This window comes from Ursus americanus, chromosome 27 (genome assembly GCF_024610735.1).
Source record: "Ursus americanus isolate L20-20 chromosome 27, mUrsAme1.1.p, whole genome shotgun sequence".
Lineage (NCBI taxonomy): Eukaryota > Metazoa > Chordata > Mammalia > Carnivora > Ursidae > Ursus > Ursus americanus.
This window is the reverse complement of record NC_142153.1, coordinates 13,995,638-14,021,176: the sequence shown is the minus strand read 5'-3', so window position 1 is coordinate 14,021,176 and position 25,539 is coordinate 13,995,638. Positions and strand designations below refer to the sequence as shown.

Below are 25,539 nucleotides of genomic sequence, written 5' to 3'. Positions count from 1 at the left end.
CTTACTGTGGACACCTGGTTGCATTTGTCTCCAAATGAAAAACAAGAATCTTATGTTCACTTAAATTGTTTATTTATACTACATGGATGCAATTTTCCTTATCCTTGGGTCTCCTCCTTTCAAGGTGATTCTTCTGTAATCCGTTAACCTCTGTTGCCAAGATTCCATTTATTTTTCCTTCTGGAGTTCACCTTAGTGAACTTACATTACAACTGTTTTCAGTTAGTGCTTAATTCAGTGTGGAGTAGTTTTTGTTTCTATTGTTGTGGTGGTGGTTGAGATTTTTGTGTGTTATTTTCCTCTTTTTATCTTTTAAAAAGTTGAATTAGATAGGGACAGCTCTGCTTGCTACTTCTTAACTGTTTTGACTAAAGTCATTTCCAGTTGCTTTTAGAACTATCGCCTGATGCACTTCACAGATATTTTACTTCATTCTTTCAAATTTTTTTTAGAAAGAATCATTAATTTTTAATTAAAATCCATAAAGTAAATAAAAAGAATAATTAACTGCATTTTAATATTAGGTATAATTATCAACTCAACAGCTATGAAGTTAAAACTTTTGGCTGACTTTCTGTTCACAAATGGGACTTTCAAAATGTCCCTTCAAAAGAGAGTATTCTCTGAAGTTAAAACAGAGTATGAGGTAGACTTTTCCTTTTCCATGTATCCCCATCTCATCCCAATCTACATGTATTTACAGATGATCTCATAACTTAATAATTCTCCAAACAGAATATGTTGCCTGAATGACAGCTTTCAGTCTTCCATCATTCTTCTTTGGATCTAACAAAAAGTGTAACAATTGTTTTGCCCTGGATAAGCTTGCCCTCCACACTCTTCATTGTCTGGCTTACATATAATTCCTTCCGTTGATATATAGAATTTTTTTCTGACAGGAATTATTCAATTGTCTTTGCCTGCTGAACATTCAAAATATATTTAAAATACTGAGATAATTTTAAAAACTTAAAACTGAAACGAGTAGATTTTTTACATTTTTCTTAGCTGGACAGCCCTCAAAAATTATGAAGTTGGTGAAGTTTGTCTTCGGGGGCTCTCATCTTGGATCATGACGCTGTCTCCTAACCTGCTAATGCCCCATGCCATTCCCTCGGACGGTTTTGCCATCTTGACCTATTCTTATCATCTCAGCAACCAGCTTTTGCATCTTTCTGTTTAAACCGATCTTATTTCCAATGAGCCAGGTATTTCCTACTTAATTTTTACATACATGTCATTTACTAGTTCTACAGGTAATATGTACATTTAAATAAAGACCTTTCAGTGTGGGATCTACATTAGACACAAGAGTGTATCCTGGTCTTATTATATCTGCAAATTTTTCTTCTCTGAGCTGGGATAAGTCAATTAAATTTACCTAGCTTTACTTTATCTTACCTAGTTTATACATTTCTGAAAATAAGATTAAAAGCTACTTCATGAGACTTTTGTGAGTGTAAGTTCATGCATATAAAATAATTGACACAGTATCTGGAAAAATGTAGGTACTCATTATCTGTGCATTTCTTTGTCCTTTGCAAGTGTAGGGAAGACTGTAGCACCCTTCAAATCTAATCATGTCTCATTCACATTATTTACCTTCATGAAACATTTTGTCCATAGTCAATTATAGGAAGGGTTTATATATCTACCATACTTTGTTTCTTTTTTTTGTTTGTTTCAATGTTAACTGTTTATTTAACTGCTAGGTTTTCTCCTTATTTGAAATATTAGGTAGAAAGAGCTCATACTAAATAGAAAGGATAAGACACTTGATTTTTCTTTAAAGGCTTAGAGAAACCAAAATACTTTTGATTGTCAGCTTAGAGAACCCAGAATGACAGAGGTTACAGTTGGGTTAAGAACTCTGAGATCATAGTTTCATGACCCGAATTTCCTGATTCCTATAAGGTTTAAGTACCTGTGTCTTCAAAACACATGCTCTTCTTTGACCAACTAAATTGGTTCATAATGAAGGTCTTTGCCCTTGTTCCAAGTGCATTTTTTCTTAGTTTGTCTTTCGATTGAACTCTCCCAGCGCTGTATAAGCCCATATATTTGCACACCCTCTGATACTATACTCAGTGCTGACAATATGCTAACAAATTCCATCTAGCAGGTAAAAAATGTCACATCCAGTAAACAGTCGTTTTACTCATAAATTATATCATCTTTTAATCTTATCCTCCAATCAAATTATTTAAGTGTAGCTCCCTAAGGATGAGAAACTAATGGTGAATAAATTTTACTCAAAGCCAATATCAACCAACCAAAACATGATAATAATAAAATGGCTTAAAAACTTTCTTATTAAGCTTGCAGCATGTAAATTCCTATCTATTGAACAAGAAAGTAGGCCACTTTCTAGGTTAAGATAAAAAGCAAATGAAAATAAAAGAAAGAGAGAGAAAATTTGAATAAGAAAATCTAAAAACGCTTGTTTGGTAAATGCAATTTCAAACTAGAGGTTATTTATATAATAAGATTCATGTAAATACAAATATAAACATAGCCGGTTGTACAAATCAGAAAATGCAAAGAGCACTGAAGGAATTTTAAAGCTTGATGTATACAGCTAAATGCATGCATTTTTAATAAGAGAATTTGCTTTTTCTTCAGAAAAAGAAAATGAACCAGACAACTCGTATCCCTTTTTACAAATTAGGTTTAGAAAACCATGATTCTCACCGCTATTATCCTCATGCAGTGTTCGACATGAGAGATTATTTTCTTATACAAGGTATTATAATACACTGCTAGGCATCTAATGTCAGAGAATTAACGGGGCATATTATTGAGATTCTATCCTTTGGAAAAGAGAAGGATAACTTCTGTAGTATCCTAGAGGATAGAAAAAGACCAATAGATGGAAAATACAGTAATGAAGTTATGAACTCAAGAGAAGATTTTTTTTTTTAATTTTTATGATTAATGCCATCCAGCAATGTTGTAAAACCCAGTGCTTGTCACTTCAAGTGTATCTAATAGAATCTGGTAACCAGATGTCAAGTAGATACCTGATGGGACTTCTGTGTAGCCAGAAATTGGAATAAATAATTTCTGGGCTTGTTCCTATGCAAGTTCTATGTGACTTTGAGTGTAGCATTGATTTTTCAGAGCTAAATTAAAGCAAAATAGAGATAAAGACAAATTTGGGGGGGGAATGACTAATCAGTATTTGTGTCTTCTGTAGACCCCACGTTATCTGAAGGTGGATTCTTTTCAGTCATATTCTCAGCCCATTTTGAACACAGGATTCTACATGGCAGTGTCACTAAAGCCCTATGAAAGGTAATATTTTCCTATTTTACATATATACAAAACTGAATCAGGGAGATATTAAATAATTTGACCGAGGTCACAATACTGGTAAATTGCAGAGGTCAGATCTGAACCACGACAGTCTACTCTGACTCCTCACTCTTCATCGTTATGCTTTACTCCTTTTCTAATATTAGACACTGTGCCTTCACCTGTGGGCAAGTCCTATTCTGAGTCCCATTTATGGACAGTTGCCCATCTATCACAAACAATTCTGGGCTGGAACAGAACTCACACCCACGGAAAGGGACTGACCCTGGCAAAAAATTAGAATGGGGGAAAGAAGCCAAATGCATAATGTCTGTGGAAAGCTTACTCTCAAGAGAAAGGAAGAGGAAGGTGGGCAACATATACCCATTTCCTTTCTCCAAAATCATCAATCCAGTTAATTTTCTCTTCCTCCCTGGAGAAGAGAGTGAAAAGGTGGAGAGAAGAGAGTGTATTACATTACCGGTACTACCTCCCTATGGAAGACAACCTCAGTAATGAGGAAGTGTCCTCTGCTCTTCCACCCGCCTACCACCTTCTCCATCCTTTTTCTTAAATTGGGCTTAAACCTATGGCCAACCAGGGCTGTGGGGAGATCAGCAGGGCATCAGGACAAATCCAACCTCACCTTCCTGAAGGAACCAATCTCTTATCTGAGGGTGTCCTGCTGGAACTACCGGTAGGGATTTGAGATTTTGTCTGCGGAGGACTCCCAAGTAGGTCTGAATAATAATTTCATGCCCTGCTTATTTAACGACATTCTGGGTCCATGCAGCAAAAGTTGAACTTTTAAATGAACTTGTCTCCCATGATTCAGGTCTTTTTTCTTTCCCCTATAAATTCAAGCCCTTGTAAACTTTTGGTATGAAGAATAGAACAGAAATGAGATGCATCGCATGTGCCCACTTGCTCCCTCTAAACTCACCCAATAAGTATTACCGGAGCTCTTTAGATACAAAAGGAAATAACAGAAGGAGAAAGAAAAGCATTATTCCATTGTAACAAAATAGTATTAAAGTCTGGCATGTAAAAATACTGAGTACCAAATCAAAGAAGGCCAAAAAAAAAAAAAAGAGGAAAATAAGGTACAGAATAAAACTTTCAAATATATCCTCATTCCTTTAAACTACTACATTTTTAAATAACTTAATTTCATATCAGCAAGCCCTAAACCTTAAGTTCTGGCATTCACTTTCAGCGCACCATAGAGGAAATCTCTGAAATGTTCTTCCTACACTTCCTCCAAACACTGAAAAATCCATGTGGCCTGGAAGGACACAGTGTCGGTGTGGTTGCAATGACTTTTTTTTTTTTTTCCCAAATGGCTGTTTAACTGTCTGTATTTCACTTATTGGGAAACCCATATTTCTCTCAGTGATTTGAAATGCAGCTTTCGTAGTATACTAAATGCTTCTTGGTACCTCTGTCTACCCTGGATTTTCTATTCTGTTGCATCTTTCTGTAATATCACTTGGTTTTAAGTACAGTGTAACATAGCATTGTATAACATAGTACAATATAATATATTTTATATTTGATGCAGCCACATCTCCTTGGATACTTTTTCTTCTGTAGGGTTTTCCTAACCATTATTGCTTATTTATTTTTCTACAAAAACTCCAGAATCAGGTTGCTAGCTTCAGAATAAAAAGTGCTTGTGGATATTTTTATTTGAGATTGTGACAAATTTATATATTAACTTTGGGAGAATTGACATTTTTATGATGAGTTTTCTTATCCAAAACAAAGATGTCTGTTTGCTCAAAACTAGTTCTGTGACTCTCGGGAGATTTTTAAAGTTCTCCACATGCAAGTTTTGTACATTTCTCATTAGGTTTATTTCTAAGTATTTCATCTTTTTTTTTGTTGTTGTGAGTGAAGTCATCTCTTTCATTATATTTATTGACTACTAGTGTTTGTAAAGCCAGTTTGTAAAAAATATTAATTTTTTAATATTAATTTTACATTCTTCTACATGACTAAATTCTCTTATTGTTTGTGTTAGTTTCAGCATTAAACCTTCTGGGTTTTTTTCAGACATAAAATTATATCACCTTCAAGGAGATATTCTAAAAAAAAAAAATCTTTTTTAGTATTAAACCCTCTAATTGTTTTCTTCTTTTTGGCTGCAAAGTCTGGTATCTTCAATGCAACATTAAAAAGGAGTAGAGATAGGAGCATTCTTGTCTTGCTCTTGATTTTAGCAAGCAGGACTCTAGTATTTTTCCATTAGGTACTAGGACAATGGCTTTTGGAATAAGGTATATATGTTTTATCATTTTAAGGATGTTTCAATTGTTTAATAATACTTTGAATCAGAAATAAGTATTGACTCTTGCTAAAATCTTTTTTAGTACAAAATATAATCAAATGTTTTATTTGTTCTCTTTATGTTTAACAGATAATTACATTAATGGATGTCCTAAAATTGAAACATTTTTTTAATTTGTGAAATAAATTCCCATTTGGTCATTGTATATCATTTTTTAATATGTTTGTTTAATTCTCTTCAATAATTTTTGTTTAGGATAGTTCCAAAAGTGTGATAGGTAAAATATGGGGTTCAATTTTTCTTTTTTTAAGGATTTTTCTCCCTATTTTCTGGAATAGTTAAGAGTATTGGGATTATATGGGTCTCTGAAACTCTGATAGAATTCTCCAGTGAAAGAATCAAGGCTTAGCAATTCTCGTGGACAGTTCTTTAGTAACTTTCTCCATATTTTCCCTCGGTATTCGGTTGTCTTAAGCATTCTGCGTCTGCCAGGATGTTTGGATAAATTATAATTCCCTGGAAAATTAATCATTTTATGCAGGTTTTCCAATTCCTTTGCATAGAGTTATGCCGACAGTCTCTTATTATATTTTTATATCTTCTTTTTCATTTGTTTTGCATAATTGTTTATTGTCTCTTTTCACCATTTAGAAAATTAGATTAACTAGTATTTTAGAATTGTCACCATTTCCTTGTCTTATTTTCTAACATTTATTTCTTCTCTTGCTCTTATTGTTTCTTCTGCTTTTAAAAATGGTATTACTTTTTCTAGTTTAGACAAATATTATAATAATTTATTTCCATTATTTTTGAGGATTTTTTAAAAATTTAAATTCAATTAACATATAATTTATTATTTGTTTCAGGGGAACAGGTCTGTAATTCATCAGTCTTATATAATACCTAGTGCTCATTCCACCACATACCCTCCCCAACGTCTCTCACCCAGTTACCCCATCCCTCCAGCAACCCTCAGTTTGTTTCCTATTTATTTTTTAATTACGCATATTAAAAATAATAAAAACAATTGGAGTATCTTTATGGGCAAACGGTGGTGTTGGGCTGTGTAGATCCAAAGATTCCAAAAGCCATGTTTGTTGCTTGAACCTAACAATGCTCTATGAAGTAAAATCTACTGACAAATGTTTATTGGTCTGCCCATGAGCAACTAGTATTGCACAAAGCAAGCCTGGTTCGGAGTGGAGAAAGAGGGTGTGCGTTATCGTCTGCTGGTTGATCGATCACCTCACAGATGTAGACTGGAACACCAGTTTGATGGTGTGGAATTGCACACGCTTTTGAAGTTAGCATACTCAACATAATTTTTATTTTGTGTATTTCAGTGGTCGTATGATTATGTTCTGCTCAGACAAATAGAAGAGAAAACACGGTAAGAATGGAAAAAAAAAAACTTAACTCTTTAAAGGCTGTATTAAAAGTTTTGTGATGTCGACAAATAGAGATTATATATATGTATATAAATTTAGACTGTATTATATTCTTTTGGGTACTTAATATGAAAAAGTACCCATGTAAATTAGAAAAAAAAATAAAAAGGAAAAGTACCCATGTAGCGGGTCACTTGTAGCTTACCCATCCAACGTTCACCAGTGTGGACTGAGTTTATAGTTAGCTCATTCATTACATTTTGCCCTCAAAAGTAAGAAAGAGGGAAAGACTAGAGAAATTGACCTTTTCTTTTCCTACTGAAAGCTTAGGTTGGTGACTGAAAAAAGAATTATTGAAAGTTTTATTTCTGGAACCAAAAAAAAAAAAAAACTGTGAGTAAGAAAATGAATATTTTATATTTCATCTGCCAAGAACTCAAATCCCAAATGACATAGCATATGTACCTAAAGACAGTTATTGTAGCCAGCTAGTGTTTGGTCTGTAGCAATACAGCATTATATAAAAATGTTCAATTGTTAGTATTTAAAGTCATTGTACATATGTTCCTCATTATATATAATTATATGTAATATATAATCACATTATAAATATATAATTATCAGATATAATTATATTATAAATATATATGTGAGTGTGTGTGTGCATACGTATGTGTGTGTGTATTCCAAATTCAAAGGCACCTTCACTGCAGGACAGAGTTGATTTCAGCACAGAGTCATTTCCAGCTGTGTCAAGCTGTGTACTCAATCTCCTAGTACCCAAGTATGGCTCCCAGTACTTTGTCCTGACCAAAGTGAAAAATGTCTTCCACCAAGCATTCTTGGCTATAGAATTTTAAAACCAGGAGCGAATCAGACTAATTCAAATTCATCTGGACACATTTTATACAATATAACAGGAAGATCTTTTCCTCCCAGTTAATAAATCTACTCTCATGCAGAAACTCTGAGCTCCAGCGTTACAAGAAGATTTATGGTTTTCAGAGATCTCCATACGTGTTTTGCCTTCTCTTGGCTCAAGATACCCCCCCACCCCCGTAAAATGCTCCCCTTCTCTCCTTTTGCCTTATTCTCCTCATAACAAGCAGAAGTTGTTTCTCAAAGACTGAAGAATCACTTGTCAAAGAGTACACTGTTCTAAAACCCTAGTAGCTTGGGCTGTGATTCTCCCATGAGTGCTTGCTGCAGGCTTCATTAAGTATCCACACCTGATATGCCATAGATAATTCAAGCACTATTTGATGCCTTGGCCAAGTGGTAGAGTTTTTTGCTCTGCAGCTCATTCAAGGGCCCCATTCAAAGTTGGGGAGTCCCACCTAAGGCTGGTACTTTATAATTTACTTGGCAAATGGATCAATGTGAAATATTTGTCTTCAAGGTGCAAAGAGAACCCCTTGAGGATTGTGCCTTCTTTCATGGCGGTACATGCAATATCGTATAACAGTTTTGCTTTCACTCTGGTGATGATATACCAAAATGTTATAAACCACTGGTTTCGTCCATCCCCAAGAGTGCCACAGGCATGGCAGAATCCTGAATACTTTGAATGGTATCTGCATAATCCTTATCATTGCCATGACGCTATCAATATAGTAGACCAAAGGGATGTCCTATGATATGATGAGATAATCTAAACTCTTGGAGATTGAATTATGAAAGAGAGCCAGAAAGTTCCCATAGCCTTGAGATAAGAGAGTGATAGTGTTGTGTCTGTATTTGGTGAGTGGGAACTTAATCTACTATTCTCTGGTAATGGTACAGATGGAGGTGGGGTGGGGAAGTCAGCCTGATATCTGCATTCCAGAGGTATGTTTTCCATATGCTGTTAGCTCCAAAAAAGGGACAGCATATAGAATAGTAATTACAATTTGTTCACCACCCGATAAAACCTGTAAAATTCGCTGTCATTTTCTATTTTACCTATTTACTTTACCCATAACCCAAAAAGAAAAATTAGATGGAATTGTGATAAACATCACTAACCTGAAACTTTCAATTATTGAATGATTGCCCTAATCTTTGTTATTCCCCTAGGAACATAGTATTGATTTCTGTTTGCTATTTTGGTAAGGGGCATTATTTCTAGGGGCTTGTGCTTGCTCCTTAATACCATATTATCACTCATACCATGGTCCAGAAACCAGGGTGGGAAGTTTGCCAGTAGCTCGTTTTCAACTATGCATTCAACAATTAAAGAAATAACCAGAGCCTGGTTTTGTAGACATCTTGGACCTACAGTTGATTTTGCTTGAGACAGTAAGTTCCTTATCACCTGAACCTCATAACCTTAACTCTGAAAAGTGGACCTAAGTGATGTTTTTTTATCCCTAGAGATAAGCATTTGCTCAGAGTTGCAAAAGATTGAAGATTTACTTTCAGTATATGTACAGGTTCCCTGGAAAATGTTTACAGGTCCCTTTGAGATGGCTGGGAGGAAGGTTTGGAGTCATAATTTCTGTGCCATCACAGGATCCAGTTCTTGATAGTTCCACAGGCTCTCATTTCATGCAAAAGGCTCTCAGTCTGTGAAATAAGTCAAATCTGGGGACTGGGTCACTCAGGTTAAGCCTGTGTTCACCGGAAGTCTGGTGGCTAGGGAGAGTTGCCATGTAGCTTCCGGCACTCTGGGTCTGATCATCTCTACCAAAATTAAGGAATACCATTAAGTGGAGCATTTCCTAACTTAATCCTTGGTTTCTAGAAGACAGCCACTATAGATTTGATTGGCTGGCTGGCTGGCTGGCTGGCTGGTTGGTTGATTGATTGAACGCTGGCTTTCTCTTCAATCATGTATTTCTCAAGCCCTAGTGAAGGAATGTCCTCTGGATCCTCCAAGGGGGTGTATGTATCTGGCCTAATATGTCGGTTACACATGATAAACATACCTTGCTTTCTTCCTGAATATTTAGATTCCTTTCTTTATATTACACCCAGAAGTTTCTGGTATCTCAGCTACCTAGTCTGCCCTTGAGTCTAGATCTCAGTCCACCAGTTCAGCAGCTCTTATAACTACTCTCAGCTGTGTAAGTTAATCCTTTGAATACAGAATCTCTGATAAAGTTTTCCTAAACTTGGTTCAGTATAAAATTCTGTTTCTTCTACCTACTCTAAGGCCAAACAATTGATTTCTAGACATATTCTGTTGATGTAGAGTTAGCAGAGTCTTACAGTTTTTGGTGTGTAACTGCCCTTGAACGTCAGACCTGATGGCTGAGCATCCAACTCTTGATTTGGGCTCAGGTCATGATCTCAGGGTCCTGGGATTGAACCCTGCATCAAGCTCCACGCTCAGCACAGAGTCTGCTTGTCCCTCTCCCTCTTCTCCTCTCCTCACCTCTCTCTTGAACAAGTAAATGAAACAATCTTAAAAAAAAAGTCAGCCTTGATTCTTGTCCTCCTGGAGTGTGTTGAGAGGTGGCAGCAGGTGAGGATAAACGGCTTCTCTCTATAAGACAAATCATCAAGTTAAGTCATTTTAGGGTCCAAGCCTAAATAACTTGAACTGGCCTCACCAGAGGGGAAAGGGTTTGTTTCTGCTGGCAATGGCAATTCAGCAAGGTTCCAGGGCTGGCAAACTCTAAATCATACAAATCTATCTGAAAGTTCTTAAATGTTTGCAGTTTACCTCTTTCCCAAACATTCCCCAACTTTCACTCAGAAGAACTAGCCAGTCTATGCATTCAGATTTGTTGTGAATTAATAGCACTTTGAAGCTGACTCAGATTCTGATTAAATGTATGTCTACGCTGAAGTGAGACGAGGTAAGGAATTATTTGGGGATAGTCAGAGGAGCTTCCCTGGTCTCCTGTCCATAGTTCAGTTGAGGATTTCAGACTATGAATTTGCCATTTACTTTCTTTAAACTCTCCACTGCGTTCACATTTCTTATATTCATTTGTGCAGTAAGGATCCACAGTGACAGTCACTTGTCCACCAAATCTTTGCCTTCAATCACCCTTTATATAATCAAATATAACATCTGCCATTGGTTGCTCGGACTGCTATGCTAAGGGAATCATCTTTGCATTCACACCCAGTTGGTTTGGATGAATAGAATTAAATTCCCATGTCCTTTCATCTCCTCCCTACAACCCTTGCTGGTTCCAATTATAGTGTCAATCAGGGCTTAGTTTTAGAAAACAAAATGTACTATGACAAGTTTGAACAATACATGTTTCCTTAAATTTTAGAAAATAACTTCTAGAATTTAGGTAGGGCTGAAGAAACAGATTCTAATTGAACCTTCAGGACTGACACCAAGACATCTATACTCTAGAACCTGGCCTCCAATTTACATTACTGTCACCACCATGGGGAAACTGTTAATATCTAGAAAATACTCTCGACAGGAAGTAACCACAACCACAAATCTTCTCAGAAAACTCATGAACCATGCCACACTATCTGAGGCATACTCACAGAAATGACTTTCTTCATGTCCCTCTAGACCCCTAGGAAGCCAGTGACTAGATGGATACCAACATCTCTGCTCATCTTGACAGAGAAAAATCTAATGGCCCATTGACTGCCTACCGGCAAGAACTCAGAAGAAGCAAAAATGAAGCCTTTGCCTCCACCCTCCAGAATTCATAAAAATAATCTAATTGGCCAAACATAAACCATAGTTTGTAAACTACCTTCAGGGAAATCTGGGAAATGAAGTTTTTTGCTTTCTCTCTTTTAAAGTTAAGGAAAGCATAGAAAACAGTCGTGTCCCAATTCACCATATTCACCACATTAAGGGAAGAAGAATAGATGTCAACACTGCGAATGTGTATAGCTGTTCCTGGCACCAGGGATTACAGATGTGGGAAAGCTCTTCATCTCTACATGCCTTACAGATTTTTTTTTATGAAATAAAATTAAATTATGTAGCTCATAAGGACGTTGTGATAAGTCAATGAGATGCTATTGAATGCTTTGGCATAATTGCTGAGTGCAGTCACATTGCCCAAGGGGAACTGAAGCATTACCTCTCCCCGTACAGGTACTGCTCGTGCTTTCTTCTCTTCCTCCTCCTCCAACCCACCACAAAACCCAGCATATCACCTCCTCTAGATATCACATTAGCTAATATTAGAAACATCTTTCTTTAGCAGATATTAAATCCAATAATAAATGAATCAGATCCAAAATGGAGCATTCGCCTCCTTCCACCCTCCACTCTCTGACGTAGCTGGCCTGATGTCCAACCCATGTGTGCCAGTAACAAGAGCTGTTGACAGGTAGCATTCATTCTGACTGATCAGTGCCTTTGCCCTGTTATTGTTAGATAGTTTGATTACCCCTTGGGGGTAGATATTATCAAGGAATAAATATGGTCATACAGAAAAGAAATCAATTAGAGAGCGAAGTGAGTAGGCAGCTTCTGAATATTAAGAGTGCCTGAGGATGAACAGACGTTATCCAGCTCCTAAAGGAACCTTCTTCCCCATAAAGTATATATTATATTTATATTGCTTATATTGCTTCACAATTTCCTAAGCGTCTTCCTATATGCTATTGTATTTGACCTTCCTAACCACCCTGTGAACTATGAAGTGGGAGTTGCCACTTGTTGGAATAGCATCCTGTATCCCTGCCTGCCCATTGCACTAGATATGAAGCACTTATTCTTTGGATTTTCCTGCTTTGTATTGGACCTATACTAGAAAAAAGATTTCTCTCTGTATACAGGTGTTAGGACCGACCATATTTATAGAAAGAGACTTTTTTTTTTTTTTTGTATAGGAAAGTAGTACTTCTCTCAGTTGTGACCCCAGCAGTAAGTCCTAGGTAAGGGAATATTCAGAACTCGTTCTTGTGCTTGAACAAAGGAGCCAAGATATCTGTGAAATAGTTTTTGTGTCATGGATTTAATAATAGCTCCTGAAATACGCAGATATCCTTGGAGCTAACAAATAAGAAAAACATACCTTGTATCTCTTCTTTGATGTGTGCGTGTGTGTATATCTGTATCTGTTTACCCTCTTTTCTCATCTCCTTCAAGAGTAGATCCCTCCATCCCTAGGTACCATTCACTGAAGGCAGTATCAGAAACATATGTGTATGTGTATTCTCTGTTTTTATGATGTTGATATCACTTTTATTCTCCCTTGGTACTTTAAAAGTTCTTTAGGAAACTTTAGCCTTCCTTTGTTATGCTAAGTAGAAACAAGGGAAGATATTCATGTGTACAGAGATCAGATAATTAAAGCGTGGGGGGGGGGGTGTGCCAAGGTGCATTTTCTCCTAAAAATGTAACTCAGCACAAAAAAAGTCAGTATCACAGGCTCAGTTCTTTCACACCACTTGAAGACCAAGCTTTCTACTCCTTGTATAATGAAACTCATCAAGAAGTATATACCCATTGCAAATCCTTGGTGTTTTCTGGTGTTATTTAACACTCAACACATTTTTATATGCTAATTTTTTCTATTTTATGAATAAAAAGATCAAAACTCAGGTAAATTTCTTTTATCAAGATCCTACAGCTAGTAAATGTCAGAGCCAGGACTAAAACCCTGAAGCTCCAATGTTCATACTTCTCTTCTGCTGAAAAAATTCTCTTTCCTGCCCTTAGGGTGGCAGGGAAGAGAACTGTGCTTTTGAGTTCTCTGAAGCAGGCATCGTGATACCTCGTATTGAGGTGGCTTGGGGACTACAGATATCACAGAAAAATAGCTTCAGAGTATTAGAACTTCTCCTCAGGATGCCTGTTTGATCCCGAAGCCATGAAGCTGATAGGTGTTCAAACACGAGAATTATTCCTCTTTCTAAAAGAGTTGTGTATTACAACACAGACGGACACAAACTGATATCTCAGTTTTTGTACTGTTCATCCCCAGATGTGTGCTACAGTGAGTTATGCTCAGGAAAAGTTCTCAATATCAAAAAAATTGCCTGTTTTTTAAACCTCCTTCATAGATTTAAGGAACAAAGAAAATAGAAAAAGCATGAAGAGAGAAAAAGGAGGGAAGAAGGAAGGAAAGGAAAAGAAGGAAAGAAGAAAGAAAAAAAGTCTGAATAAATGTGATCACAGGGGAGGCAGAGACCCCAAATCCACCTCACTTCCTGATCCATTACCCATTTCCCATCCCATGTGAAGAGTCAGTGATGACACAATATTTCTTTTTATAGAGCTGATGACAGTGTTCTTTACTCACATTGATTGAAAAACTAAGAAGAGTGTTTTTGCATTGTTGATATTGTTATTCAAATATTTATTACAGGCCTATCCCAATCTGGTGATGGGTATTAAGGAGGGCACACGTTGCATGGAGCACTGGGTGTTATACGCAAATAATGAATCATGGAACATTACATCAAAAACTAAGGATATACTGTATGGTGACTAATATAACATAATAAAAAATTATTATAAAAAAAGTGAGGATAGGGCCTGGCACACAGTGAAAGCCCAACAACAACAACAACAACACCCAAAAACCCCAAATATTTATTACAGATATCATAGGAGCTCATAATGTAATGAGGAGAAGATGGTCAAATAAATACTTGTGATATAAAATAGTGTTTTATTTATTTGTTTTTCAATAGTGTTTTAAGAAAATGTTGGCTTCACATTCTAACTTCTAGAAAAATACCAAGACTTTTTTTCCCTTTTCCTCTAATCTCTTTCTCTTGACCTCTACATATTGGTCAAGGGCATAGAATTGAGCCACATGTATAGTGAATCAATCAAAAAGGATAATATTCTTCTTGCCCCTTAATTTATCTTTTGTAGAATTCTTCCCTTTCTGGATTTCTTTGCTTTTCTTCTCTTTCTGCCTTTTTTTTTTTTTTTAAGATTTATTTATTTATTTATTTGACAGAGAGAGACAGCCAGCGAGAGAGGGAACACAAGCAGGGGGAGTGGGAGAGGAAGAAGCAGGCTCATAGCGGAGGAGCCTGATGTGGGGCTCGATCCCATAACGCCAGGATCATGCCCTGAGCTGAAGGCAGACGCTTAACTGCTGTGCCACCCAGGTGCCCCTCTCTTTCTGCTTTTGTAATACAGGTACACAGCTATTTCTGCATTTAGGAAGAGGTGTCATTCCTCATATTTCTCCTAGTTTGAGTATGTGGCGAGATCAAAGAATAATAGAGTCTTAAGACTGGAGGCATGGCAAATCCTATATAGAAGCCACAAACTTTAGGGGATAGAACAGGATCATAGGACTTCTCTATAAAGATGTGATTGGCAATTAAGAGACGGTCACAGATGACCTTCAGAAGATCAGCATCTTTGGTAGGGTGAATCGTAAGACTAATTGCAGTGGAACGAATAAAATGAAGCAGAATGATAATAAATAGAGTTGCCCTTTACTATTTTTAAGAAGATTAAATCAAATATAACTTCCTTAGTAAAGACTTCTGTGTGATCAAACTCCTGTCAGTTAAAATACCCATTTCAGTTAATCTTCTTATATATAATTTACTGGCTTAAAATTTTATTATATTTCCTATGGAAAAGTTTGTTGACTGGGCTCAATGGCAACTCCTGGATGAGATCCCTCATGGTTTGCAGTCTGATATCAGCTGGAACTGCATTCATTTGAAGACAGACACATTCAGTCGAAGGCTGGACATCCAAGATGGCTTCTCACATGAACGGCAGATAAAACTGACTACTGGCTACAGGTGTAGCTGACGCTGTGAACCAGAGCCTTATTCATGACATCTTCATATAGTTCTCTAACAGTATGGCAAATTCCTAAGGTATCCTCCCAAGAGTGAGTGTTCCAAATATCCAGATGGAAGCTACAACACTTTCGTCCTATGTTCTCCAAAGTCATGCAATATCACTTTTGCTACATTCTGTCAGTCAAAGCAAGTCAGAATCAGTCACATTCCTAGTAGAAAAACACTCTGGATAAACTTTGAATGAAAACTATCATTAGCAGCTCCCCTCTGTTCCAAAGTTGGTTTTCAGATAATACCATTTCGAAGGACACAAGGCATTGGATTGTGATCTAAATTTGTAATTTAATAGAAATTATTAAAAATTGATGTACATGATCAATATGCTATTTTAGAGGACTATAATATATTCTGTAGAGAAGAAGGGATAGGATATAAGAAACTAAGAATGTTCTTTCATTTATTCACTTAAATTCTATTCCCAAGAGTTGTTGACATCCTGATGATGTAATTATGTCCAAGGAAGCTATCAAGACCAATAAAATGAAAAAGAGTGTTGAGTCAATGCCTCTGGCTAAAGAAAAATCAATGTATACATATGAAAAAAACAACCAAAGTGATCAAAGAAATGAGACAGTCTTGCCAAGCTTCAAGAAAGGACAAGACTAATCAGTAAGACAAGCAAAGGAACCAATATATAACATGGGGCTAAGTGTCTATTAAAATGCAGTGTTAGGAGAAGTCCTTTAGAGGAAGGGTCCATTTGGTCTATGGAACACTGTAGTGTACTAAACACTGTTTTGAGCTCTTATTTTGAATATATAAATGGCAGAGAAAGAGCATGATGGATTTTCTTTTTACACGTGCACTCCAATGCCCATATTTGCTGAAGCATTGTGCTCCCAATCAATAGTACCCTTGTGGCTTGTTTGTTTAATTGATTGCAATGCTATGTCAACCTTCACAACCAAAGTGTCAAATATTTGCAGACTGGAACACAGAGTGTTTGGTGCAACTTGGTCCTTTGTGCAATGCTGCTACAGATGGTTCAGTTTACATACTACATTTAGCTGGACAAAAAGGCAAATTTATTAAACAGTTATGTCCGTAGACTGCCCCAAGTCTATCATCATGACTGACAATTGTGATTTCAAAGAAACAAACAAAACTACTATTCCTAACTCATTTGTATTGCCAAATGGTTGTTTTTGATAAATTTACTCTCAGTATTAAGATATTCGATGAAAAGAGGATATTTAAAAGAGTGTTGAGGTCCCCTACTATTAACGTATTTTTATCTCTATGTCTCTTTATTCTGGTTAAGAGTTGGCTTGTGTATCTTGCTGCTCCCCTGTTGGGGGCATATATATTTATAATTGTCATATCCACTGGTTGAATACTTCCTTTAAGAATAATATAGTGCCCTTCTGTGTCTCTAACTATAGTCTTTAGTTTAAAATCCAATCTGTCTGATATGAGAATTGCTACCCCAGCTTTCTTTTGAGGTCCATTGGCGTGAAAGATGGTATTCCATCCCTTTACTTTCAGTCTGAATGTATTTTTAGGTTCAGAATGAGTCTCTTATAGACAGCAAATGGATGGGTCATGTCTTTTTATCCAATCTGCAGCCCTGTGGCATTATGGGAGAATTTAGGCCATTTACATTGAGATTGATTATTGAGAGAGATGGTTTTAATGATGCCATGTTGCCAGTAAAGTCTTTGTTTCTATAGATTGTGACTTTCTGTTCTGTATCACTCTTGGGGCCTTTTTACCTTTATAGAACCCCCCTTAATATCTCCTGTAGGGCTGGTTTCGTGGTTACGAAATTCGTCAGTGACTGGTGATTCTGGAAGGTCTTTATTTCTCCATCAATTCTGAATGACAGCCTTGCTGGATAAAGGATCCTTGGCTGCATATTTTTCTCTGAAAGAGCTTTAAAAATGCCCCCCCCCCCAACCCTTTCTCTCATTCCAGGTCTGTGTAGACAGGTCTGACGTAATTCTGATACCTTTGCCTTGGTATGTGAGAAATTTCTTTGCCCTGGATGCTTTCAATACTGTATCCTTGGATCTAATATTTGCGAATTGCACTATATGACGTGGTGTAGGTTTGTCGTGGTTGAGCTTGGGGGGGGGGGTCCTCTCTGCGTCCTGGACATGGAAGTTTGTTTCCTTTGCTAGATTAGGGAAGTTTTCAGCTACAATTTGTTCAAATATCTCTTCTAGACCTCTATTTTTCTCCACCCCCTCAGGGATGCCGATGATTCTGACATTGGAATGTTTCATTGGGTCAGTAATCTCCCGTAACCTACATTCACGAGAATGGATTTTTTTGAGTCCAGTTTCTATTTTAGCTTTCTCTTCTACTAACCCACCCTCCAATTCGCTGATACGTTCTTCTGCCTCATTCACCCTGGCCATCAGAGCCTCTAGTTTGGACTGCATTTGGCTTATAGAATTTTTAATTTCTGCCAGATTCGCTCTCATTTCTGCCCTTAGAGATTCTATATTCTCATTAACATTTTTGTTAATACTTTTTTCAAGTCTACACATAGTCTTGACCGTTGTTACTGTGAATTCCATTTCTGATAATTTGGTTATATCCATATCCATTAGTTCTGTGGCAGATGCCACAGACTCATTGTCTTTTCTTTGCTGGGGGGGGGGATTTCTCCTTCTCGTCATTCTGATGAGAGGTTGCAGGGTTGTCCAGAGCCCAAATTATTGACCGGGACCCAGGCTGTGCACCCTTGTTTTATAGGGACCTTAGTGATGCGGGCTTCTTGATTTTTCAGCCTGCCTTCTGTGTTCTGGGGGAGAGGCCTGCCGCACCGATACTCAGGCAACCCTGCTTGGGTAGAGTCTCTGTGTCCCCTCGAGGGGGGATGGGGATGGGCACACTGTGAGCCGGTATTTCCAGGCTTTTGTTCTCTGGCGGCTTTCCCTGGCGGTTTGCTGTGCTTCTTCTGAGAGTCAGAGTAGCAGTGGCCGAATCTCAGCCTCTGTCTCAGAACAGAGGGATCAAGGACCATTCTCCACTGATGTTCTGGCCACTTTGACTCTGTTTCTGTTGGTGCTGCTCAACCCTGCAGCGTCCCAGGATGTGGGCCCCACACCTGGCATCCCAGCCCTCACTTCCAGGGCCGTCGCATCTCTGTCCTTTGTGTTTCTAACACCGCCAGCTGCCCCCGCGCGCTCCCGGAGCTCCTGGTCTCAGTCTGGTTCCAGTGAGCGCACCGGAGCTCCGTTTCAGTCTGGTGGCGCGTGCTCCCCATTCACGGTCTCAGTCTGCTGTCTCGCGGGTGCCGGTCTGCAAGTCCGCCCGCTCCCCCGTGCAGGTGGCTACCACCTCCCGGCGCCCGAACGCGGTGGCTCCCTCCCCCTTCCGTTTATATTCCAATATCTGTGCGGGGTTTCACGGCTCCCCGCTTCGTACCTCAGTACTCAGCGCTGGAGATGTTCATTTGTAGAGATCCAGATGTATCTTCCTGTGTCTCAGGCTGATTCCGTGGGTGTTCAGGCTGGTCTGGTACCTATCCAGCTCGACTCAGGGGACCAGCTGAAAAAGGGGTCCCCTACTCCTCCACCATCTTAACTCCCCTAATCTAAGAGAGATAAATATTTGTTCTCTGTTTTTGAAGATATCTTCTTCATATCTCTTCCACCTCTAAATACTCACCTGTAATATATTTTGTTCCCTTTGAATGGAGAATATGAAATGGAAAATTGGTGTAAACATGTTGTCGATTTGCAGGTTTTGTGTGGGAACATCACATAGGTCCACATGCTTAACAATTTTCACTTTGACTTGAACGTGACAACTGCGTCTCGGTGTTTCCTTTAGTAGTGTTGGCAGGGTGGGACCAGTCAGAGAGCCATCTGATAAATCGAGCCTGGCCAGGTAATGCTTCCAGGGGAGCGTGCTGGCAGCCCCAGAGTGTGGCCAGCCAGCCTGGCAAGCTTACACTACGTGTGGTAGTTTGTTTTCCTCCCCGCTTCCTGTGTTCCCCACATTGTTAACATAAGGCCTTGGGTTTGAATTAGGCCCTTGCTAGAGGGTAAGAGGAAATGATGATTGAGGCGCAGGAAAAAAAGACGGCCGGCACAACTTTGGTAGTGAATCTTTAGGAGCTTGTGGGGTAGAAGAAAGACACTTTTCGCTGAGGTCGCAGCAACCCCATCCCACTTGAGGGAATATATTCAAGTAGGTGAATTAATTTTCCCAAGGCCACTGAGAGTTGTGAAACAGGACGTCCCATCTGGGTGTGTCAAACTTCAAAGTTCATAATTTTTCCATACTTCCATGCCCCCCTCCAAAATCCCTGAATAGATGTATAAATGATATTATAAGAAGAGACATCTACTAAAAGTGACAACTGGGGATTTCATGTAGTTGATGCAAAATTTTTTTTTTCCCTTGGCATAATTTCATCAGCTTTGTGAAACCAATACACCAGCAACATTGTTATAAGCCTGACAGGGAGGACAAATTTGTGTTTATTTGTTCTGTTTAGAAATCATGAACTCAGTTCAGCATATGTGGGCTTAATACATATTTGTTTATTGATTAATCTAAGGACTATATGAGGTTAAAATATAATGAAAACATCAAATGCCATTTTAAACTGCATTATACGTGCCAGATCCTTTGTTAACAGTTTAAACATTTAAACTATTCATTCACTCCTTATAACGCAATGGTATTTTGTTGTCATTGTACAGATATGAAAATAAGTTCAGAGTGTCATTAGAAGACTAGATTCGAAGTTGTGTCCACATCACTCCAACCTGTTCTCTTTGCCACTATTCTATACAGCCTTTCTCACCTCTACTCTGTCAAAGTTGATTGAGAAGAGTGCTCTGTTGGGGTCACATTACTACGACATTTGATCTGTTAAACTCATAGTCTTGACAACTCTGATCCTTACGGTGTGATGAGTGCGCTTTGATAATTTGGATGGTGTTTCACCTGACTCAGCAAGGCTTCCATAGGTGGCTAAAGAGACTACATCAAACACCACCCTCAGTGCTCTGAGTACCGAGCAACTCATAATGAGTATCTACGAAAATTGTCAGGTGGAAGCATGCTAGTGTTCTAGGTAGGGAATGTGATGAATTGCATAGACACTGGTGCTACTGGGAATGCATACGATCCCTTGGCAGTATGCCAGATATTCTGTCATATGGATGCTGTTCTATTCTAAAAACTACAACTGCCTCACCAACTAGGGCATATCCATAGTATAGTGAGACAATCAAGTGGTTTAAGAGAACTAAAATCTAATCCTGGGTTTTAACCAATTTCTTTCCATCTTTTTAAAATTTTTCTAGGCCTCAGCACTCTTTCTGTAACTGAATAAACTAGATAATTTTAAGGCCTTTTCGGTTCCCAAATCTTCATTTAAATAATAAAATTAAAAACAATAAAATTATGGTACCTGGAAAAAATCTACAAACAATTTATAACAATGACAAGAGCTGGAATGGAGTGTACTATTTTAGAGGGGAAAAAAATGAACCAGCACACCTGTCTTCCAGTGCTCCAATTAGGTAATACGGTCGGAAAAGCAGACTGTGCCAGGAATTTGATCCTCTGGAATTACATGGCTTCCTGTCTGGAGGAGTGACAGAGATCTTTCACAAATAGCTCCCCAAGTTTGAAATCAGGAAGTGCTAAATGCCAGTGCACACAAGATCTTCTGTATCTTCAGAGATGCCATGCTGAACACTCAAGACAACTTAGGTTTTTCTTATAAAATTACAATACTTCCAGTCACCATCAAAGTACATCAGATATAGATTTCTGAAGCCTGCACTTCAGAGGTGGTAACTGATTTGGGAAAATGGGAATTGGAACTCATTGATTGATTCCCTTAGAGGAGATGATGATACTAAGCTTGCATCTATATTGTTAATTGTTTGACATTGTTAAAATGCTAGTCATAGACTATGGTAGGCAAAGGCAAAGTTGAAAGTGAGCCCAAATCTAACTATTATTTCTTAGTGTCTCTTTTTCTCACTCATTCTCAGTCGAATACACACACACACACACACACACACACACACACACACACACACACACACGTCCCTTTGCATTTAGTAAGCATGCGGGACTCAACACTCAGTGACAACAACCATACGAAATCTCCCGTCTATTAGAATTTTCTATAGAGCTTTAAATAACTCTAGTGATCGTCAGTTTCTTTTTTCTTCCTTTTTTGGTGGCAGCTAAAAAGGCTGCCCTTAGCCTGAACCAATTTATCAGTTTCAAAGGAAAGGATAATAAAACTGTCATTTCTGGCCATAGCACCAAGGGTGCTGCTGATACCCTGATATTAAAGCTTATTAAAAGTAAAGCTGTCTCTTTGTTTTTGATATCAAAATTGCTTCCAAGTCTTGCTAAGACTCTGTTATTCTGGATAGAACGGGGGGGGGGGGAGAACCTAAAATGACCCCAACGGGCAATGAAGTGACTGAGCTATTAAACACCTAGCTATGTGGATGATCTTGTGGAGTTCTTCAATTTATCACAGATACAAACTGCCAGGAGAAAATTAATTTAAAACTCACTTCTCTTGCAGACCTTCTCAAGAGTCTCAAAATGTGAGAAAGGTTTACAGAAAGAGAGTCAAAATAATTGTTGACTCCCTAGAGACTTCACCGGTTGCCACTCTTCCAATAACTGGTAACTTCGGACAGCCCTTTATCAACAGGACTTCTGAAAGAAGGAAGCAAGTAAATTCATTATTTATTCCTAATGTGGAAAATTCCACAGGAAATGGTTTTGACCTAAGTAGAGCAGAGTCAGAGTAAATCATGTCTTGCATCAGCTGTCTAAGGCTGAAGAGTCTGGGCTTTTCTAACGAGAGACAGTGTGTGTTATTGGAAAGAGCTTTGGAGTCAAGTAGACTGTTGCTCAAATTCTGGCTCTTCTACTCATTAGCTGTGTAAACTTGGGCAAATTATCTAATACCATTAAGCTTCCTCCTTCTTCATTAAAATAGAATTAGTGCCCACCGGTAGGACTGCAGGGAGAATGCTCAAAAGTTCACCACAATTGGGGCACCTGGCTGGCTCAGTTGGAAGGCCATGCAACTCTTGATCTCGGGGTCATGAGTTTACCCCCATGTTAGGTGTAGAGATTACTACAAAAAAATAAAACTTGGCCACAATTACCTTTTTTTCTTGGTATGACTTTTAAAATCACATCTATTTGTATTATGACTGCCTATACTAAAATTTTAAAGTTGGGAATGACTTATAAAAATCTTTGATGTGTAAGAGGCATTTCTGGGGACCTAGGACATTTCTTAGAAATGTTTGTGTGACAGTTAAGAAAGTATGCCCGTGCGTCTTTCCTACTCTACAGTGTTAATTGTATTAATTCTTCTGTGGCAGAGACAAATTTGATTTCCTAACTAGTGTGTTATTTTTTCCCCCATATGCTGGTTGCACAACATGGCTTGATGTCAACCTAGAAAAAATTGTCAGATCAATGCTGAAAATAAAGATGCTAAACTCTACGTTTCTAAGTTTAAGAGCTAAAGAGGAAGGTTATGTGAGAGAAAGAAATTATTTGAAAGATACTGTAAATTATTTCTTTCTTCATCCCTTCCTCTAACCTACTAAACCCTCGAAGATCTCTCCATGAAGGAGAGAAAGCTAAATTGGAAAGGTTTGAAACACTTAGCAAAAGGTATGTCACTGCGGTCTTCCCTAAACCTCTCTGCCAAGCACTAAGCTGGGAGATGATGAGGGAATGGTGATAGAACCCTTCCTTTGAAGTTGGGAGAAAGGAGAGGAGAGAAATCTGGGCTATACTGAAAAGTTCTAGGAATCTAAGAAATAGCTAAGAGAGCTACCAGAAGCAGAGAATGCCCACTCACAGCCCTGAGCTTCCTGTAGCACCCAAATGTCATGGGGTAGCTTTCAAAATTGCCTATCAACTCAGTGGGGAGAGCAAATGATTGCTAGGAGGGGAAGAGAGAGAGGTTAGAGATGGGAAGAAAGATTGAGGGAGGCGAGGAGAATTTTATTACGGGGATCAGGGAACTGATACTCCAGCATCACGTGGTGTGCTCATTCCTCCTTGAGGATTATACGAATCCTGTCTCCTTGCCTCCATCTCAAAGAGTCACCAGCATCAGGGGCTATCCAGGTGCCATTCAAGGACCCCTACCCATTAGTGGACCAACCACCAGATACAACAAGGTTCATCTTAAGTAGAAATCTTGGGAATAAGCAGCAGAGAATTTTTTAAGACTATAGTTACTGGTACTTTCCCAACAACATCGCTCCAGTAGTTTCTAAAGCCTTACCACCTTCCCTCTCCACTCAAAGTCTTAAGACCATCAAAGAGGAGAGAGACAAGGAAACAAAAATGCCAGAAGGAAGGCACAAAATTTAGATGTTTAAAACATAAAACACAAGACTTGAAGTTAGACAGCTGAATTATCATAAAATAATCATAGTAACTCTAACTACAACCACCGAGAGTGCTACAAGAGCAAATCACTTGTGTGATGTCAGGTTCCAGATACTGCTGTGAATCCTTTGTATAGATTAATGCATTTAATATTCACAGCACCCTCATAACTTAGTTACTCTTATTATCCTCACTTTACGAATGGAGAAACTGGAGCACAGCGAGATCAATGTAACATGCTTAGGGTGACAGAGCTGTAAGTGGCAGAGCAGAGTCTGAGCCTTAGTCCCTGCCCTTAATTACTGCATGACTGCTGTGTATACGAAGGAAATATCACTGCATCTGCTACCCAGTTCTGTGACTTTCAGATTTATACATATTTTCTCAGAGTTGTGCCCATGATCACAGTAACAAAATTCCACATTTTAGATCTTTGCTAAAACTTGAGACTCAATAGAAAAAAAAAAATAATCATGTCCAAATGGACCTTTCTAATTGGATACTGGAAGAAGGCAACCTAGGATAAGTGGGATGATGGTATTTACCCCAAGGTCCTATTTTGTCATTCTCAGAGCTGCATAAACGATTTGCTATTGTGAAGAGTTGCTCTCAACCCTTCTAATTTAGACCTTTTGTCTCCTGCTGTGAGCGCCCATTGGGAATACAGCTATTGCCAGGTGGGCTTGTCCACTCATTATCCCTAGAGAAAATGTCATGGGGTGATAGAAATTCACTTATGTCACAAGAAATTAAAATATAAAATACATAAACACATATTGATAGAGAATTTGTGACACTCACCATCCAGTTTCTCCTTTGGCTAATCGCATCCCATTTTAAAATAAATTTCAAAATTATTTCCAGACCCCTCTCTTGGGGGGAAAAAAAAGAGAAAAAGGTTTGCCCTTGTTTTTGTTCCACAGTTGTGAAAGCTGGAGGGAGGATTTGGTTAAGAAAAGAGTGTTAGAGTCTTGCTGCGTGTTCCATTGTAGAGTAAACAGCCCCGGTCTTTTATTCAAGGCAGATCAAACCATGGCCCCATTATTAGTTATTGTTTAGCTGCCTGGGTTTAGGATGAAATTACTCTGCTGCCCAGGGACCCAGCATTTTAGCTGCAGATCCAACTGTGCTCATAACACAAGGCACAATGCTTAGTGGCGCTGTCAGCCATTTAACCTAAAAAGAGCATGCTGTAACCAAGTGGGGACTGTTCGACTGTGTCACTCTTGGGTCCCATTTCAGGGAGCCTAGGAAACCTGCTACTGAGTTTTAAAGGGAGAAGGAAAGAAAGCAGAAAATGCTCCAAATGGGGCAAGGGTAAGTTTCCTCTGCATTTTTAAAAACATATATGTATATATATTTTGTTTTCAACTTACAACATGTCTCCGTTTTGAGAAAGTTGGACTGATGGCTTTACATGTAAGTTACTACCAAATTCCTAGTTTCTCATCCATGAATCAGAAGCTCAGGAAAATCAGAATGCAATATTTAAGCCGT

At 38.3% G+C, this 25,539-nt stretch overlaps 1 long non-coding RNA gene across 2 annotated transcripts in view; it reads left to right on the top strand.

Annotated features, from left to right (window-relative positions):
• The window catches only part of LOC148107625 (uncharacterized), a 178,209-nt gene that overhangs the window by 136,665 nt on the left and 16,005 nt on the right, over positions 1–25,539 (top strand). The window contains exons 1-3 of one of the 2 annotated variants that reach the window (XR_015721947.1): positions 1,015–1,208; positions 3,197–3,294; positions 6,928–6,974. This is a non-coding gene — a long non-coding RNA (uncharacterized LOC148107625). Of the gene's footprint in view, positions 1–1,014; positions 1,209–3,196; positions 3,295–6,927; positions 6,975–25,539 lie in introns of those variants that run through there. The other variant, XR_015721946.1, reaches the window with a different exon arrangement.